The sequence below is a fragment of the Lepeophtheirus salmonis genome, chromosome 13 (assembly GCF_016086655.4).
Source record: "Lepeophtheirus salmonis chromosome 13, UVic_Lsal_1.4, whole genome shotgun sequence".
NCBI classification, from domain to species: Eukaryota; Metazoa; Arthropoda; class Copepoda; order Siphonostomatoida; family Caligidae; genus Lepeophtheirus; species Lepeophtheirus salmonis.
Genome location: NC_052143.2, coordinates 4,734,203 through 4,754,418, shown reverse-complemented (window position 1 = coordinate 4,754,418; position 20,216 = coordinate 4,734,203). Strand labels below are relative to the sequence as shown.

At 28.4% G+C, this 20,216-nt stretch overlaps 2 long non-coding RNA genes across 2 annotated transcripts; one reads left to right on the top strand and one right to left on the bottom strand.

Annotated features, from left to right (window-relative positions):
- Nucleotides 1-1,733: 1,733 nt before the first annotated feature.
- LOC139907071 (uncharacterized) lies at nucleotides 1,734-4,599 on the bottom strand. The gene is made up of 2 exons (XR_011783386.1): nucleotides 2,382-4,599; nucleotides 1,734-2,077 (listed from the first exon to the last, which is right to left on the bottom strand). It is a non-coding gene; the product is annotated as an uncharacterized lncRNA (long non-coding RNA).
- Nucleotides 4,600-4,984: 385 nt separating this feature from the next.
- LOC121128123 (uncharacterized) lies at nucleotides 4,985-6,704 on the top strand. The gene is made up of 2 exons (XR_005868042.2): nucleotides 4,985-5,692; nucleotides 6,114-6,704. It is a non-coding gene; the product is annotated as an uncharacterized lncRNA (long non-coding RNA).
- Nucleotides 6,705-20,216: the final 13,512 nt, after the last annotated feature.

The following is a 20,216-nucleotide window of genomic DNA, read 5'->3' as shown; positions in this document are numbered from 1 at the left end:
TGGCTTGGGTAGAAGCCAAGGGTAGTCACATTGGCATTTAATTGTATTTATAGAGTAAAATAAATATAAAAAGTATGATTGTCTTACTAATTAAACTTATTGATAATATTGATGACGTTGAGCTTGGAAAAATTCGTTCACGATTCGCAGGGACCACTGTAGTTAGTTATTGATATTTTGAATGCATATTGTAGATATAAAGGTAATTCCAAGCCAAATCAATTATTCAAAAACAACACTATCTTCGATTTTTTCAAATTTGGCACACATTTTAATATTAGATAAATACTCAAAAATCCAAAATTTCTGGTTTTTTTGCCTCCGGTTTAGGATGTAGAGATTTATAAAGTTTTGGCCTTGACAGAACCTACCCTATTTTTAAATCGCTGTATTTTGAATGTTTTTGAAGATATCGATCTACTTTAAAAACTATTTAATCGATAATTGATTTATAATTTATTATTATAAAGGCCAACAAAGTGAATTTATACTCAAAAGGTCACGAGTTAAATATTTTGATCACAACAAAATAAAAGATGTCCATTTTCAATTTCACTCAAATTTTTACGTATTAATTTCTCATATATCATCAACATATACAGTAAGTTTTTAGAGATGCATTCGATTCCACATAAATACTACAAATGAAAATGTGTGTGTGTATGTAGGGCAAATTTCTTAATATATATATTTACTAAATATTATATAAGGGAGTTTTGCAATATTTACGCATGGTTTTTAGTACGTATTACTTTAAAAGGAATCAAATACATCTCTAAAAACATTCAAAATACTGTGATTCAAAAATAGAGTAGATGGTGCTGAGGCCAAAACCTTAGAAATTACTTAATCCTGAACTGGAGGACAAAACAGGCTATGATTTTGGATTTTTAAGTTATTTACTAATATTTTAATATGCGCCAAATTTGAAAAAAATAGAAGATGGTGCTCTAAAAAAATATATTTTTTAAATTGATTTCACTTGGAATGACACGAAAGATAGTAACAAATATATTATACAATAAATGCCTATCATTACAATAACTGGTACGTTAGGTACCTATTAAATTATGTGTACTATAACTAGCCAATTTATGAATTAAACCCAGTCATAGCTTGAGAAGGAAAAAGAACAATTAAAATATACAATTGAAAATAGGCATGTATGTATAATGGGTAGATGAAAAGGTATTAAAACCAAAAGAGTATAATTAAAATGCCCAAATGTAAATAAAATAAAAATATTCATAAATAAAATTTCTTTGGAAATGACATCATTATACTCGAAAGAGCATTTATGTACACTAACACACATAAAATACATAGCATGATTTATATAAAGCTATAATGGTAAAACATTAAACGAGCAAAATATATGCACAAATAATATCCTAGAATAGTTTAAATTATGATGAAAAAATTTAAATATTTACATGCATAGTTATGAATAAAAATATGTAAATAGTATATATAAAAAGATCCTTAGACTAAGGGTGACCTTAAAATTCATTAAGATTGCATTCAATTCATTTATATACATAATGGAGTCGTTCATGATAAATGGTTAACTAAGAATGATCATCACCTTCAGTATACATATGTTGGTAAAGGTATCACAAATGATGTGCATTGTGCCAATGTATTAAGCATAGGTATACCTACTAAGAACAATAGGTAAAATGACATTGTTATGTCATTTTGAGTTATGGTGAAAAAAAAAAACACAATATAAAAATTTCTTAACTTTTTATATTATTAATATTTTTTTTTAGGCAGGCATGATTTGTAGCATAAAAAAACAAAAACAAAGAATCATTTGTGTGTACTCTTTTAGTTAATGACTTGTTTCCTTGAAAATTAAAATTAAATGGTTGTATCAAGTTTAATGAATAAAGAACAACATAATTAAGTACATCCACAATATTATTATAATTATTCATGTTTTTTACGGGGTCGTTTTTAATTTGGATGTACAATTAAGTCCAAAGCTATTTAATCATCTCCATTAATAAATTCAAGTTTATTTGTATCTCTGTATGAATGCCTTTATGTCTAAGAAACAGTCACAGGGTTTCAACTGATCATATAATATTTTTGATTTGTACATGTAGCATCGAATATGTATATTGATGAAAATTGTGATTATTTTTTAGATGGCTCGTTTTTTGTTTTTTTTTTGGAGTTGATAATCTGAAGAATGAATTTACTTTTCCTTAGATGTTGACATTACCCCACTGCCCCCCAAAGCTACTTGTAGCTGAACTAATGAAACGAAAAAACAGCAAAGCTGCTCTCCTTTAAATTTTGAGAGGTAAAATGTGATTTCGGATTACATTTTTTTTAACATGCACAAAATAAATACAATCTTCATCAATAAATACACAGTTGGGAGGCAAAACGTAGACTCTCGGGCCTCCTAGCCTTTATGACCTCTTTCAGAAGGCGGTGTATGTTCCCCGTGTATGAAAACAATCCCAAGTAGCCTTTAAAAGCCCTTCTGATGGTCCTAACAGACACAAAGAAGCCCTTAGGGAGGAAATTTATCGATTTTGTGGGGGTCCTCTAAGCTGGACAGGAATTCTGGATCCCTCTTTAAATAATGCCCTCCAGTTCTTGCTTTCATGGAGAGATCTTCTCCATAATTCTCCATATTGGTGAGCTTGAAAAATAGGTTCCTGAATCACTTCACAATGTCCATATTCCTCACCACCTCAACTTCAATATCTAGAAGATCTGAGATGCGTTGCCTTCTGACTTCTTGCTTATTCAGAATAATGAGGGGACGAAATTATTAATTTAGTTTGTATATGCACAGAAAATGGACCAACAAGAATGTCAAAAAGTAATCACTTATCCTTCGTTTATTAATAAGAATAACGTCATTATTTATGAGTCTAGGTTTTATTGTCCGACCCTGCAGTTGTTACATCCCAGCTTTAACTTGTGTAATTGTATCATGATGCTGCAATAAATGCACGGATTTTTACTTTTTTATTAGTGACGTAATGTAGATTATTTACAAACATCGAAAGAACTATGTAGATAAAACTGTTTAATTACTATATAGACCTTTTTATATACTTTATAGTATTTATCATTTTTTTGTCCAATATGTATCTTAAAGATAAAAAACAAATATATTTCAATTCACAACTATATTTTCTGAATACAAAAACAAATTTTCTTTGACTCATCTAAATCATTAGTTATCTACCCCTATTCCTTTGGGTATTCCACATGGCTGAAAAACTAGTTTGATATGACATACGCGTATATAAAGTATAGTTAAAAAAAATTGCACCCACTTTCATAAAAAGCTTATCAATAGCAGAAAATATAAAATATCTGATAGTGTATTTCTATTAGTGATTTTTCATTTAAATAACATTCATATTTTTACTTGTACAATGTGTAAAATAAATCTATTTGAAGGAATAAAGAGTTAATTACTAGTTAATAAAAAAAATATTAATATAAACTATTCATCTATATAAATTTATCTGTGTTTAGTTTTGACCTAACATGTTCACTTTTGTATTACACAGATTAAAAATCCAATTTTCTGTATTGATATGTTTCCAGACAGAATCCCTTGAATTTTTGGATATGAACAGTATGATGTTCCTATTTTTTTGTATCAAGTTTTTCAAAAATACATTATTCATTTATATATTTGAAAAAAAAAAAAACCTTTATTGATTTTTCATAGTTTTTATAATTAAAAAAATTAATAATTGTCATGATAGTGTGTCAACCTGAGACTGCAGTTAAATTTTGAAATTGTACGAATAATATTCTACATTTACTTCAATTAAAAAAATATATGAAATAAAAGATGCTAGACAATGTGCATATATGTGATTCAAATTGATATTATTTTCTTAGATTATTTTTCGATGTTTTGTACAAATATGATATTGTTAAACAAGATATAAATGACTTATTCATGCAATGATTAGTTATTATTGATTATAATCCCTTTCAAATACCATTTGAATGTACAATATGGTCTTCTTGTGGATATGCTAAGGCAATGTCAAAATAGTTTTGTTTGTTGAGATGAGAAACAACATACTCTATGCGAAAAAAAGCTAAGTTTATATACAGCAGTGGGCATTTATTTGCGTATACTTCACTTAGCCGCGTGAAAACAAACTTTTTATCACTCTCATGTACTATTACGCAATGTACGAAACTATTATTTTTATTCAACATAAGCAAAATCCTAACATATTTTTTTCTTTACAATATAAATGAACAATTTTCCTGTTAAATGATCAACGATGTATGTTCGGTGTGTTTTTTAGCTGGCCTGTTAATTTGTAATTGGAAGTATAAAGAAAGAATTTTATTTTCGTTAGCATTTGTCATTATTATTATTTAATTCCTGAGTAGTGAACATCCTGTCCTAAATAGATTCAATCATATTCTAAACCTGTTTGAACGTTCGTGTGTGCTTATAAAAGACCGAGCGTAATCTTCAGGATTTGTTGCGGAGTTATAATTGTAGGTCTTGTTGGACTCAGAGTAGAATTGGGGATCGACATTGGAGTGATTCCAGCAAATATCCTTGTATGTATCATTTTCTCTTTCTCTCTTGACACAGCTCATTTAATAAAACGTAATGAACATTATTCTTTCTCTCCTCCATAATATCCTTCAAATTGGTAGGGTTACCATGTAGTTTTTTAACATGCCCATTCCACAATGGATTTTCACCTTTGTATTTAGAAATAAATAAAATACATATACACACCAATATTAATATAAACCCTTCTTTATATTTCTCCCCTTCCTCTGACGTAAGGAAAACGAAGGATAAAAAAAAGGAGGGAGAGTTAATGAGCGAGCGCTCATCCCTCCCTTTTATAATTCCGGTTGATCTTAGGGAGACTATGTAAACATACGAATAAAAAACATCATTTTAAAACCAATAATTAATGTAAACTACAAAATATATCAATAAGATCCTTTTATAATATTTTTTTTTTCAATCATCCATCCATCCTTTCCTATACTCATCTGTCTGTCCATTCTCCCGTTCTAAGCTGGGCACCCTATCTGTGAAGAGTACGGATCAATTGCTCCATATATATTTCTCAAAACCACCTGGTAACCTTTGCCTCTGTATCAGATCACGTAGAGGATTCTGAGGAAGCTCATAACAAAGCTCTCAATTTTTCTGCAGTTTGATGGTGGCTCGGTGTCGTTATGAGCCAGTATAGGACGTCTACCTTCATACCGTACTTCGTAAGAATATTCATCTCTACAGCATCCCTAATACCATGAATCCTTGAGCACTTGTAGAACATGTGTCTACTTGTCTCAGTTACTAATCCTCAGTAGGAGTCATTCCTCTTCCTTTTCTATCTGTGAGTTACTTATTTAGAAATAATGAGTTGGTAGACATTCGATACGAGAACCATTTTTTGCTGGACTCCATGAATTGATTTTTTCTGGACACGTATTCACAAATTTTCCCCAGAGCGCGTTGTCCACTGATCTACGTCGGTTTATAAAGGATTTTTCAATTGAAATCAAACTTTTGTAGGGGATTTCTTATTGGACATAAGAAATAACTTCAAATCAAAAACTCTAATTAGTTTCTTAGTAAACTTTACTGTCGAATCATTTTCGTATTTTTTAAAACAGCAATTATCTTTTCAAATTTATGTATTATTCATTAAGAAAGGTTTCTTTAATACGTTTATTTATTTATAAAAAGGTATTCTAATCCCCTGTAATCAATGGGGGAAAAACAAATTGAATAAATAAATTTAAATTCATTCGAATTTTGGTATTTTCTCAATTTAACCCTCTTTGAAATATATACACACATATAAATCCATTTAAAAATCTTCTCCTTGTTTAAAGAAAGATTCTTGCATAAAACAGTCATTGACAGAGCTCTAATTGGTCAGGGTAAAAATATTTTTAAACAAAGTCGTTGTTGCATCGACATTTAAATTTTGCAGACGTCTGCTCATCTCAACTCATAAATTAAACCTTCATGTTTGAATTAATTATTCTAATTGTGTACATATATGTATACACATACCTTTATATAAATAAGACTTCACAGATAAAGTTGACAAAAACCTTCTCTGCATCAGAAATCAGGTTATGATTAAACAAGATCGCCGTATTGATTAGTAAATGAAAATAATTCAAGATATGTTGTGATATAATTTTTATTGCATCTATTAAAATTAATGTGTACAAGTAATATTTTTGCTTCATAATGTTTTTTAATTTAAATTAAGAGATAAAAATAGGTATTAACTGCTTTAACTTTGAATTGCATTTTCTTTAGTCTCACAATGTACATATATAATTACTTGTTCATATGAAGAAGTTAAATTGGAAATAAAGTTAAAATAATTTTGTATTTGTGGAATAATAGATAAATAATATTTTTAATTTGATAATGGACAAGTTAATTAAGTACCAATAAATATTTATGGGCTACATCTTTATTTGTGCTTGTGGTAACAAAGTTTACTCTATATTTTACAAAAAATAACTGTTTACTATAATCAAATTTATTTATTTTTATGTCCCAGTAGTTTTTGGTCAGTTATATAATGTACTTGTAAATGGAATGAAACATTTGCCCATATAGTCATTGTTTTTTTAAAGTGATGACTTTACAATAAATTTAAAATACTTTGCTAGAAGTATTTTGGAATATATTTTTAACCCTACTACAAAGCGTTAAGCCGGGGTTTTAATAAATGGGTCAATGCAGTGGTATAAAATAAAGTAAGAAAATGACGACCACCTGATCCGTTTGTGTACCATTTTTCTAACCAAGAAACGACTTTTTGTCCTATAGGGGAATAGAAATTTGCCACGAATTACTCACTAAATGTGAGTTTCGACACCTTTCCGACGTTTACACTACGATACGTAGTAATGTAAATCCCTCGTATTTCTTAAATGGCCGCTTTTTTGAAATTGGAAATCTAAAAATGAATTTTCTTTTCATCAACTGTTGTCCTTATTATTTACCTTCTGAGTAGTGAAATTATTTTCCTAGTATATTTAATACCTGATTGAACATTCGTGTGGGCTCATAAAAGACGTAAAGTAACCCTGTGGAGGTATAATTGTTAGTCCTTGTTGTACTCAGAGTAGATTTGATAATCGACATCGGAGTAATTCTTGCCAATGTTTATTTCCTTCTCTCCCTCCTCTCTTGTAACAGCAGATTGTGGCTGATCTAATAAAAAATAATGACAGCTATGTTGCTCTTCTCTAAAACATTCTTTAAATTGTCAGGGTTACCATGTTCATTTTCGTTTTTCTTGTCTTTTTTTACAAGGCCAAGATATACATTATTTGCATCTCTAACGATATGATATACTTGAAACGAACCGATTTACAATTAATTATTGAACAATCTTCATAATATAATCCCCTAGTCTAAACAATTTTCATTTTCAAAATGAAGAGGTTATGTTATTTTAAACGCTACTATTTTTGTGAGAGTAATAATGGGACGATAAATTTGATTTGGAAAAGCACCAAAGTTATTAACGTGAACAGGTACTGCGGTTAAAATTTGTAGAGTTTGTAGAAATATGTTGTCTATTGCCAGAAAGTCACAACGTGTACACTAGAGGGTGTCACGGGAACAAAAAAATGGGCGATCACAGGTTTAGTTATCTGAAAAGTTGACTTCGCTACTCTGTTGATATTCTTCACTTTTAAACAGTAGGGTAATGTCAATCTTACCATCACAAATGATGCATTTCATTTTAAATGATTCCTCTTTGAGAACTTGATGTTAACCTTCTTGTACTTCTGTCTTTTGCTTTTAACTTTTTGCGTATCAAGGAAATTTAAAGGTTAATTAATTGCATATTTCCTGAAATAGAATACTATGTAGCGCCTACTGCTTTATATTTCATATTTGTGCCATCAATATTATTATACACAAACTTATATAGAATTAAAAATTATAAATTGGCTGAATTTGCTCTTTTTCAACAAAGTAGTTGTTCTCCATTAGATAGAGGGAGGCAATGTTGATCGCGCTCTAAAGGGGATGTATTTAACTTTAAAGTTATATTAAAAATTCAAAAAACATATAAAGCGTTAGTTATTTAAGCAAAACAAGAGTTTACTTAATACCTTTCCGGAAAAAGGAGGGTCTGGTCAGAGGTCCTGTAAAAAATAATTTTAATTCTAGTATTTTTATTCATGCCAACTTTTGTGATGCCTAAAACGGTTATAAGCTCATTGATCATTATGTTTCAAACTATATATTTCTTCATTTTTTTGACAATGTCCTCCTGACATTTTGAAAAATGTATATCAGAACCAGTTTAATGTAAAAGCTAAACCCAAAAGCTGAATAGATTAATGGAGGATTATCGAAATTTTAAGTGGAATGAATATATTCCATTTTTGAATGTTATCGAAAATGAATTACCTTGATTTATTTTTTCCTTGCAAAAAATGAAATATGAGAATTGACGTTTTTAATTTGAAATAATTAAGTAAATTCTACGAAGAAAATGTATCAAAAATGTGTCATCAGTGTTAATAATATACCTAAAAGTATGTACTTCAAATTTGACATCTTGCAGGGAAAAGTTGTCTCGTCACCAAGGAAATATCTCCTGCGTATAGATTTATATGTACAGAAACAGTTAAACTGAATTATCACAATTTGCCTTATAATAAAAATCAATATAAAACACATTGTGTATTTAAAATCTAAAGGCTCTTTGTGAAAGTGCACAAAAAAATAGGAAGGGGGGAGGGTAACGAATGCAAAGTGATTGATTTATAGCTTTTGTTTTTGATTTTATAACTTTTTTTGTTTCTCCTAAAAATATCTACCAAAAAGAAAAGATTATATAAAATATTAATTACTTCTTTGCATGAAAAAATACTATATTTCCTCAACTAAAAGATTTTTTAAATAAAGAGTCTATATTTTTAATATTATTTAACATGTTTATATTCCTACAATCCTCATTTTTTTAGTTTTGGCTAAGCCAAATTTAGATAATATATGTACCTCAATCTAATTAATAAAATAAAACTGACGCTGAATCTATTGTTTATCTACATATTCATAAACATATCATTTTGATCGCTGAAAATATTTCAACAAAATAATTTGTTAATTATCCTGTGAAACAACATAAAAATGATGTGGGTAGGAGAAAACTAAGGAGAAGTCCTTTTGAGTCAATTGAGAAAATTGCATATACTATCTAAAATATCTATGATTAATTGGTATAAGTACATCCATAAGGTTGAATATACTCACATATATACGATTTGCATCAACTTAATTACACTAATCTTTTTAATGACTTAATTATAATGATCAACTTGTTTTTGACATATATAATTATAAAAATTAATTTGAAGGTTATCTCTGTTATAATAATTAAATGATATTTTGCATTCGATAATATCATAATTGAAAGTCTAGAAGTAAATCGCTTTCAAATTTGAATACCTTAAATGAACAGGGGGAATTTCTTCTTTCTATATAAGATAAGTTATAAAGTTATTAATTAAACAAGTATATCGTTAATCACAAATATTTAATTAGTCTTTTCGGGTCAAATATGGTTTTGAGACTTTTTTACTTAAATTTTTTTATTTTTTTTTTTATGATTATTTTTATTATTTTTTTAACAACTTTAAATTATGAAAAAAATTAGTGATCAACAAAAACAATAACTGATTCTCTCCAAATGTTAATTTCTAATATAGGTTTATGTTTAATTCATAAAGTGTAATTGAAGGGTTAAAAAACACATTTCTTAAAGATTTTGTTTGATAAAGTAAAATACCTTGGTTTTTCATTTGATGACAAGTTAAAGGAGCTCATTCAAAGCGTTAATGGTCGTGTCCATGGCGTACCAAACTAACCTAATGCCAGCTGGAGGCAAATTCAAATTTTGGTTTAGAAAAGTGTCAGACATTATTCTCCAATACGCCATAAACTACAAAGTCTTGGGGGAGGAGGTCAGGGCTGGAGGAGAGCTACATAGAGGTAGGCCAGAATTTTGGCATATTGGTGTTGCAGAAGTTTTTGGTTGTGTGGGGGTAAAAATGGAATTTTTGATATTTTAGGGAGCCAAAGTTGTCACTGATACGGGACGGAGAGGATTACTATTGGGTTGCCTTTATTGTTTTGCTCTGGCATTTTTATACTTAAAGAATTTAGTTTAAATCAAAACTTGTTTATTTTTGTTTCAGCTGTCGTTTGGTTGTGTCATGAAACATATTCATTAATAATAAAGCCGATAAATTCGCAATTAAATGATATAGGAAACAAATTACTATGCATTTTGAACGGCTGTACGGTATAGCACAACCAATTTGTTTTTGTTAACATGTGTCATACAATTAATATGCTGAGCATCAATTGATATAGTTAGATAGATTTATGTTATCACAACAAATTCAATTTGTTTATGAATCAACTTAGCTTTCAAACAACCTGTATATTATATCTTACTCAATAATCCGATTGTTTACTCATTTACTCTGCTTTTTAATCAAGCAGCTCTATTAAATATACACAAAAATACATTAAACCATGTGTACACAATATATATAAAACTTTATCAATAATTGATTTCATGGTTCATTAAACAAATACCATTTACACACACACAAATCCACCAGCTACTTTTTTGAGTATATTACTATAAATAAATAAATGTTTAATTAAGAAACTTTTTCATATACATGACTTGCAACTATATACTAAATTTATCTAGCATACATGTTAAAAATAATCTTTAAAAACTTTACCAATACTTTATTTAAATATACAAAACATTAATAAAGTTATTGATTGCACGGGGAAAGAGAAGTTCTAAGAAAAACATAAATGTATATTTAATTTTGTAATGGACTGAGTAATGATCAAAGGAAGTTATCTTACATTAAAGAGCATTATATTATTGTGTGCCTTGCCTATTAAACAATTGAAGAATTCATTTACTTACAGTTATGTTAAAAAATCAAAATAATATTTGTCTAAATGTGTTTTATAACTACTGCTGAAATAAATAATTTGTTTTTAAAGACTTTGACTATTTAATTTAAGTTCTTCATCTTGAACACAAATTTTTGTAAATTGTAAAAGTTGCTGAAAAAAATTAAAAGCTAAAATATATGCAGATAAAGTTTTCTTAACCTCCTCGAAATAAAGAATGAATTGTTTTTTTATAAATTTTCACATTCTTTGGTCAAATTATGCAGCGGAGCAAAAACTTAATAATTGAAATTATTTTTCCAAAAATATCTTCGGTGAGAAACTATGGATTTTTAAAAAAATTTAGAAGAATTTAATTTTTTTCTTATTTTTTTGTTTGAAAAATTTAATTTCTGTGATAACCTATGAGATATTTAATTTTTTATTACCAAAAAAAAAAAATTTCAGAAAAGTTCTGAAATTATATATTTTTTTCTAAAAAATTTAATATTTAGATAAAAAAAATATATTTGAAATTTCATGTTTTTTTTCCACAAAATTTAATTTTCTGTGATTAGCTATGGTTTTTGAAATTTTTGGAAAAAAAATTAAAAATGAAATTTCAAATATTAATTTTTTTGAAAAGAAAATTAAACATGAAACTTTAAATATTTTTTAGAAAAAAAATTCAGAACTTTTCTAAATTTTTTTTTTTTTAAATTTGTAAAAATGACATAACTTTTGTCGATTTTTTTATGTTAATTTCCAGCCCCCCTCAAAAAAATAATATATATATTTAATCCTGTGGACGCTCCTGTAACTCCCCTGCCAATCATCGGGTTTTTTTTTCTGTTATGCATGAGCACTAGTGATTACTCTATACTTATATCACCTCTCCAAGCATTCAAGTATGGTGGTAACAGCGTTAGTATATTAGAAAACCCTACAAATTGAAACTTCAAACCATGTAGGTCATATTTTCCACAGCTCTAGTTATAATAATATAATAAGTAATAAAATTATATATATGTTATAGCATTCTTCCCAAAAACTATGCAAATTTTAATTTCAAATAAATCAATATACGTATCTCTGTATGTGTCTGGTAAGGTACTTTGTTAATAAAAAAGCGGTTCAAATATTTTTTTTCTCTCTCCGAATAGCACATTCATACATATATGCAAAAATAACGAGCACCTATTAGTATATGGTATTTCCAAACTATAAAACCATTTATAGACATATAAAGATCCTCCATCAACTCTGTTGTCGACATTGAATTCCTTTTTATCATAATCATTTTTCGTACGTATGGATTTTATGAGGTCATTGATGGAATAGTTACGGCTCTACATTTTTTGTTGAGCTCCCTATATATAAGTACCTTAACATCAAACTAATATACACAAAATTCCTCCCAAGTCCATTTTTCAGACTTGTATGAGATTTTGAATGAATCTACACTGGATCAAAGGTGAGTTTGATAGGTTTATTCTTGACAAGCATATGGGTACATCTTTTAAGGGTGTCTAATGTAGACTGGTGTATATTTGGTGAGTAATTAAATATTACTCATGGAGAGTTATACCTGATATTTTGGAGTGTTCGAACTGGGATCAATCGTTTAGAGGCCCCACTTCCCCACATAGATGCAGAATGGAGATTGAGTGGAAAATAATCTCTTTTCATGGCATACATTCACTTTTGAGCGTATACACAGAAAAAAAATCTTTTAAAAAAGTTATTTTAACTGGTGTTAGTTATTTATTCCTTTTTATGTTGTTCTTCTAAGACATTCTATTAGGCTTCATGTGGTAAGCCGATGACCATGTGATCAATGTTGTCCAAATTTAGTTCATTACGTAATTGATTTTTTGTTTTGTTTTTGCTGAAGATATTCTGAATTTCTCTTTACGTATGACTTACTACGTAACCTTCATTACGGGAATCAGGAAGGGAAGAACCCATTTGATTCTATACAAGGAAAAATGATCCAGTAAAAACTATGGTAGTATTTGGAAAGGCGCGTCTTGGGAAGAAAAAGTGACATTGTAGCCACCTGGACTTGGTTAAAAATTGGTCAAGTAGGCATAGTTCTGTATTTAAAAGAAAGAAGGCATGGCGCGGTATTACCTAGATAACACGAAAATACTCTTTTTATTTTGTTGTCAGTTGTCAATTCTCTCAACTCACTTGATACATAATGACAATTTCATAATTTCTTCTTTTATTAATAATATACGAAAAAATAAGTTATACTATTTGATGTTCCATTTTCAAAAGGATAAGAATACAGTTTCCTAATGATATTTTGTACATGTATGTTCTGTACAAGTTGCGATTTTGTATAAGTTATAACTTGAATAATAAAATTGTATAAGTTGCAACCAAAATGTAAAAAACATTATTTAAAATGAATTATTAATTGTATTTGGGATAAGGATTTTAAAACAATTAAATATTTTATAAATCAATCATCGATATATTCAAGATGTAATTTTGAATATTTATTATAAAATTAATAAAATACAAGTATTATGTTGTACATTCAAAAGTTCAAATGCCCTCAGTTATATTTCTCATAAATAAATAATAACAATGTAATTTTATAGATCCAAGCGAAATGATAGTATCAATTAACAGTAGGTAATTAAAATTATCAATGACGTAATTAAATATTCCAACTTGTAGATTAATGTTTGTGTTATACAAGTTTCAACTTGTTGAGACATCGTATATATATATATGGGACATCTTATTCTTTATATAAAGACATTTTGGCTATCATTTAAAAATAAAAAATTAATATCATTCAACAATATTTATGTAGGATTGTAATATTATGAAATATATAACTATCTAATTTATTTTAAAATTTTTGGATAAATAATATGAGAAGTTTAGTCTGAGGATACTTAAGAGAAAAAAAGTAATTGCTGTTATTGACTTATTTGGCTAAGTCCCAAAGGATTTAGGGCTTTTTTTTTTATGTTTTTATTTTTGGAGGTAAGGTTGCGTGATACAATAAAGAAACGACGTGAGGAACGAAAATAAATTAAAAAAAGAATGAACAGGTCTACGTTCAAATATATATATAAGGATGTCAATCGTGTGTATTCTTTAGTTGGCCAATTTGTTTTAAATTGTTAATCTGAAGAATGGATTTTCTGTTCCCTTGTTTTTGCCATTATTATTTCCTTACGGGGTGGTGAACTTCTTTATGTAGTACATTCAATATATTCAAAACTTGTTTGAAAATTTGTCTGTGCTCATAAAAGACAGAAACTAACTTTGATGATTTGTTGAGGATTTTTTAATTGTAATTACTTGTTGGACTGAGAGTAGAATTGTGGATCCATATTAGAATAACTCTTTCCAATATCATTATTTAATCCCCTCTTTTTTGTTATAAACCCAAAGTGCAACCGATTTTTATCGATATATATTTGTGTAAAATAAATGAAAAGTTGAAGAGAAAGGACATAGATATAAGGAACTTTATAAATTAAAAAGTCATTCATTGCTGTACATACTACTAGCCATAGCGCAATTTCTCTTGTTAGTACAAGTTGATTATTTGAAGAAAGAGGGAGGGGAAGAAATTATGGAAAGGTTCTATCACGCACTTACCTCCCAACATAATACGTATATATAAGTAATTTGGTTTTATTCTTCCTCTCTTTTCGTAAGTTTATAATTTAACCCTTGGGAATGCAAAAAGAAAGTCGGAAAAACAAAAACTAGGAACTTTTATTCCACTATAAAAAAAATATATTTCATTTTTGGTAGAATTTATTACACCAGGGCCCACGAAAAAAGAGGCAATGTCCTGCTACTCTGATTTTTTCCTCTCTACTACTACGATGAATATAATCAAACATTTATTTGACCTTCCTTTTTATATGTGTGCACTGTACTTGCGAGTATTTTATTCGTACATAAATATGCAATGAACTTTTAAAATACCTGACGGCGTTTTCTTAAGTAGCATGTACGTAGATTGACTTTAAAGAAATAAGCACATATATATGTTTGTTCTTATTACTTTAATGCATTGACTCTGTTTAAGTCAAGTATATAACACACTTAGATTCTTAACAAAAAAATCTTTAAGAAAAAAGAGCAAACAAAAGACACTTGAATAAAATAACTTTATTAATTCATGGCAATGGTATACATTCATAAATAAGTGAGAAAATATTTTGTTTATATATGTATTCTTGCCAAAAAATAAGACTTGCTACTATGTTTGGCATCATAGACTTGTGCCTTATATAAACAATTGTATTTGACTCATATTATGGAGACACAAGCATCGTTTAGTTTGTCAAAGGATTCCTACTTTCTGGATATTTTTCATATATTGCTATAATTGGATTCAACTTTGAATATGGAGGTAGAATCCTTCATAAATTTATTGAAATTTTTCACCCAATCAACTTCATTTATAACGTAAAAGAAAGTTTGAATTTATTAGAACTAATTTTTATTTTAAAAACGGAGTACAGTAGAAAAAAATGAATGTATCTCAAATATAAAGTTGTTTTCTTTTTTTATCCGATCAAGTTCTCCAGTGATCTTAATCTAATTTTTTTAGTTATGTTTACACTTTTTATGGGACTATGACGATTATATAAAGCAAAAAATTACAAAACATCGACAAAAAACTTTTTCCAGACATAAGGTAAGTATAACTCCATAATTATTTTATCTCCATGTTGCATGTCTCTCCAATTTAGTTAAATTTTATAATAAAAATAGAAGTTATTGGTTCTTTCTGAAATAATATAAATGTATATAGATGTAAGTACAATAATTATATACTTATCTTATTATAAAGACGGAAAAATAGTACATCAAGGCCATTTGAAATCTGATATTCATATTTAATAATATTTAATAAGTATTAAATAAGAAAAACAGACTTTTCTCGAAAAAAAAAAAAATGAGATTCAATGGAGAAACTTGTATTGGGATATTAAAAGTTGAAGTAATGATTTGATGGGAAAGTATGGAAGGTTATGGCATGACAAATAAGTTACTGCACTCTTCCTCTTCAAACAAATAGAAATATTGTTGTTTTTTTTGTTTATATGAAAATTGAAGGTAAAAAGTATAAAATTCTTCTTTGTCTAAAAAAACATTATCTTCTATCTCAATTAAAACCTGTCTAAAAAGTTTACTTTTGCCAAATTTTTGATTTTTTTGAGAGAAATTTACTTAAGGCTGAGATCTAAAATTTTCATAATTATGTTGCATTTAAAATTTTGTATTAGTAAATGAAAAATATGAAATTAAATAAGTAAAAATCTCATACATATTTATTCTATAAACTATTAATTAATTTTGTCACAAAAATATCAAATAAAATCGGTTAGGTAGATAAAAAAATGTTCTGCCTTTATGAATTATTAACATATACCTATATTATAGTTAGAGTAAGAAAATTCAAATTTGTGTTGAATTATTTTGGCAAATAGAGTACCAAACTTCAAGCTTCATAATTATTTAATGTTAAAAAGTGTTGTCAAATCATCAACATGTTTTTGTTGTTTTGAAATAACAAAATTACTGAGAAAAGTCACATAAAAAATATCTAGTTTTAGGATTGAAGTTTCGATATATCTGTGATATTTCACAATGGATATCAACAATATGAAGTTGTAAAGTAACCAAGAGCAGGGTTAATTGGTGGGTTGGGTAAATGAGTGTTTTTCAATTTCTAGTAAGTTTCTACAAGATGTACTCCAAGATTATGGTGGAATAATCATCATTAGTGGTGCATTAGCTACGGTTGATGAGTGTACCTTATTCTGAGCTGTACAACACAGTCTGAATTGACATCCTTTAATTTTATAAAGGTTATAATTCTTATGAAAATATTGTCATTTGTAGTTAATTTAAAATTTCAATTGTGAATTTTGTAGGATATTTATGTTTTGATCAAATTAAAAGATTTTGTTTTAATTATACCCTTGATTATTCATTGATAATTTAGTACTGTGCCAACTTTTCTGAAAGGTGAGAACGGAACAAAGTAGGTCAATAGACAACACACTCGGGAGACATTATTATCTTGTACTCATTGTGCGTAGGTTTGCGCCCCAGTCGTTCCTAGAGAAGGAAATATACTCTATATATATTAACTTCAAAGAAGATTCCTAAGTCAGATGGAGTAATTGTAATGTCAACAAATACTTAATCAGTTCAAATATCATGAAAGCAAAGGCTGAGAAGTCTATTAAAATTGGCATTACCGCTTAAGTACCTTTAACAATGCATGGAGTACTAGAGAAAAGTAAAGCGCACTTAATTAGCGAGTTTATAAACTCTATTTTTTTTGTTAAAAATGAGAGGGATAAATAAATACAGAACCGTTGTAGCTAGCTTACTAAAGGTAAATCAATAAAATCCAATATTTTTATGAAATATTTTTTAATTATTGCAGTTTTATGTACTAATACTGGCTGAGTAGACAACGTAATTTCATATACACGTAGGAAGTAAATACAAAGTCAAATTTAAATTGAATAAATAGTTTTAACTTGGAGCCAACAAATAATTCAAATGCTGTATATATTCAACTTATGTAACAACATACTAATATTAAATCACGTGTCTCCTAGAGAAGTTGACTAATTGTACTGTTACCTATAAATAATAAATATATTAAAATTGAGAGTATTATACCCCGCCCGTATTTATGACGCCGGATTGAGTAAAGACAAGGATTAAAATTTAATATGTACACTCCTTCGAGTTACGTTTCTGAAGTAGGTTCCCATTGGTCATTTGGTGGAAAAATGATATATGTTGACTCATGAAGATAAACTTGTTGATCTTCTTACCTTTATCTCATTGTTGATCCTCAGAAATCGGTGAAATATAATGGATTCGAACTCTTCCTATATTTTTCAGATTGGGTTTATCTCCCAAATTTACAGCACATAAAAATGAATAACTCAATCAAAACTTAAATCAAAGAATAATTTATTAATTAACAATAGAATTTCAACAAAATTAATATATAAATAGTTTATGTCTCAGCTCTCTTAATCATTAATGTTGCCGTCCTTAGCGGCAAGTAAGGCTTACATGCGTGTGAAGGCCTGGCAGCTTCTTCAGATGTAGTCCTCTTTCATGGCTTCCCAGTGTTGACTGACAGTAGCTTTGAGGTATTCTGTATATGGATGCCTTCCTCTTGACATGCACCCAAAAAGTGTACAGGGTAGAGTAGCAAAACGTGGACTCGAGAGATGGATTAAGAAATAAATCTATATATTTTGTTCGAGCCTCTTGACTTTTATGTCCTCTGTTAGAATGTGGTATTGGGGAAAGAAACAAAACCCAAGTTGTGCTTTATAGCCATCCTTGTAGTCTTAGGAGTAACAGAAAAGTCTTTGGTGAGGCAATTCATCGACTTTGTGGGATCCTCCTTTATATTCTTCTCCAAACTTAACAAGAACTTCCTATCCCTATTTAAATTATGCTCTTTACTTCCTAACATACTGGAGAGCTCTTTTCCTTTTTTTCATATTGACCAACTTAAAAACCAGGTGCATAGAACATTTAACATTCTCCGTAATCTCTATCACATCAACTCCAGTATCTAGGAAATCTGAGATGCGGTGACTTTTTGCTTGCTTCTCGCTCATGATGATCAAATGACTAAATGATTAGTATAATTAGTATATGTAAAAAGAACAGCGGAAACAGAATATCCAGAAATAATCAATAAACCTGTTCATAGTAATGAGAAAATAAACATTATTTTACAGTCCACGTTTTGCTGCCTTACCCAATAGTCGAGGGGCATCAGCGCTATAGAAGGGGCAAAAGTGCCAAAAAAGATTTCTAAAAACACATTCAAAAGAGTTTTTGCAACGGAGGAGATGAGTTTTTTTTAATTTTTGTGGTCAAAAGTGGCATCTCCCCCTTTGCAAGGCTCTTTATATCGACTTTTTTATAGCTCTCTGAACAGCCTGGAGTCAGACCCCAAAATCAAGGGCCCTCATGGACTGGAGGAACTGTTTTATTTAACTCTTCTGGATCCAGATTAGCCTTTTTGAGAGAGCCCTTCTTCCTCTCTAATATTTTGGACTTGTTGACAGCGTTAACGGTGGTTCTGGAGACGCCTAACTACTTGGAGTGACCAAATTAAAATTTCTGGACTTGTGCATAAGCTAGAGAGTTCATGTTTTTTTTTGTAACTAATTGTGTATGCTTTAATATATCGAACTATGAATTAATTTCAACTATTGAGCCTCCATTAATTAGTTAATTAGTAAGTGTAAAATTTTCAATGTAGCACATGGGCCCGTCAAATTAAAAGTGTGCTAAATAGTCCCATTCTTATCCCACTGGTTACTTGATCAGAGAAGTAAATATATTTCATTATTATCTCATTATTTTTATGTTCAAAAATAAATATTTTTCTATAACCATAATTATTATAAATACATAGGAACAATATCACTATGTAGAAATTTCATCGTCTTGTTTCTCATTTTACATATGATGTTGCAGACTAATTACTTGAAATTTCAGCTGTCTTACTACTGATAGAATAATAATTAATTAATATTTTAATGAACAAGTCATATTACAAAAAAAAAAAGTAAAGTTTAACAACTAGTAATCTATTTTTTTTTCTTTCAAAGCATTATTTCAAATTTATTTTACAACACTTTCCTAATTTATGGGCAAAAATAGTTACTTTGATACATGCATACAAGTATAACTCAAAAGTAATGGATCTATGCATATTTTTAAAAGATTAACTATTTTTTATATTTTAAAGCTTTTAATTACACAAAAATGTAGTGTATATAAATTATAATTTGTAAGAGTTTTAAATATTATACAATATGTTTTATGCATGAATCTGTTTTCAACAAATCCATTCTATTTATTTTTGAAAGAAAGATTGGTTTTAATCAATAATCAAATAATTAACTAATTCTGTCTAATTATTATTTTCTTTAAAGACTTAGAGATTCTGAAGACAGTACTTCCAGTGTCACAAAAAAATGCGAAAGTTTTAAACATTCGATGGGCGATATAGATACTGTTTTTTATTTTCTAAGGCTGCCATTATTTTACTAGAGGTATAGTTAATTTAGGTAACAGTTTTTCATAAAGGTTTCTCCTTTTGATTTTTTGGATTCTTCATTTTTTTTTTAAGTAACGAGTCTTTTGTAAAACATTAGCTTTAAAAAAATAATGCTGTTTTTATTATTTTTAAATAATACACGCAACC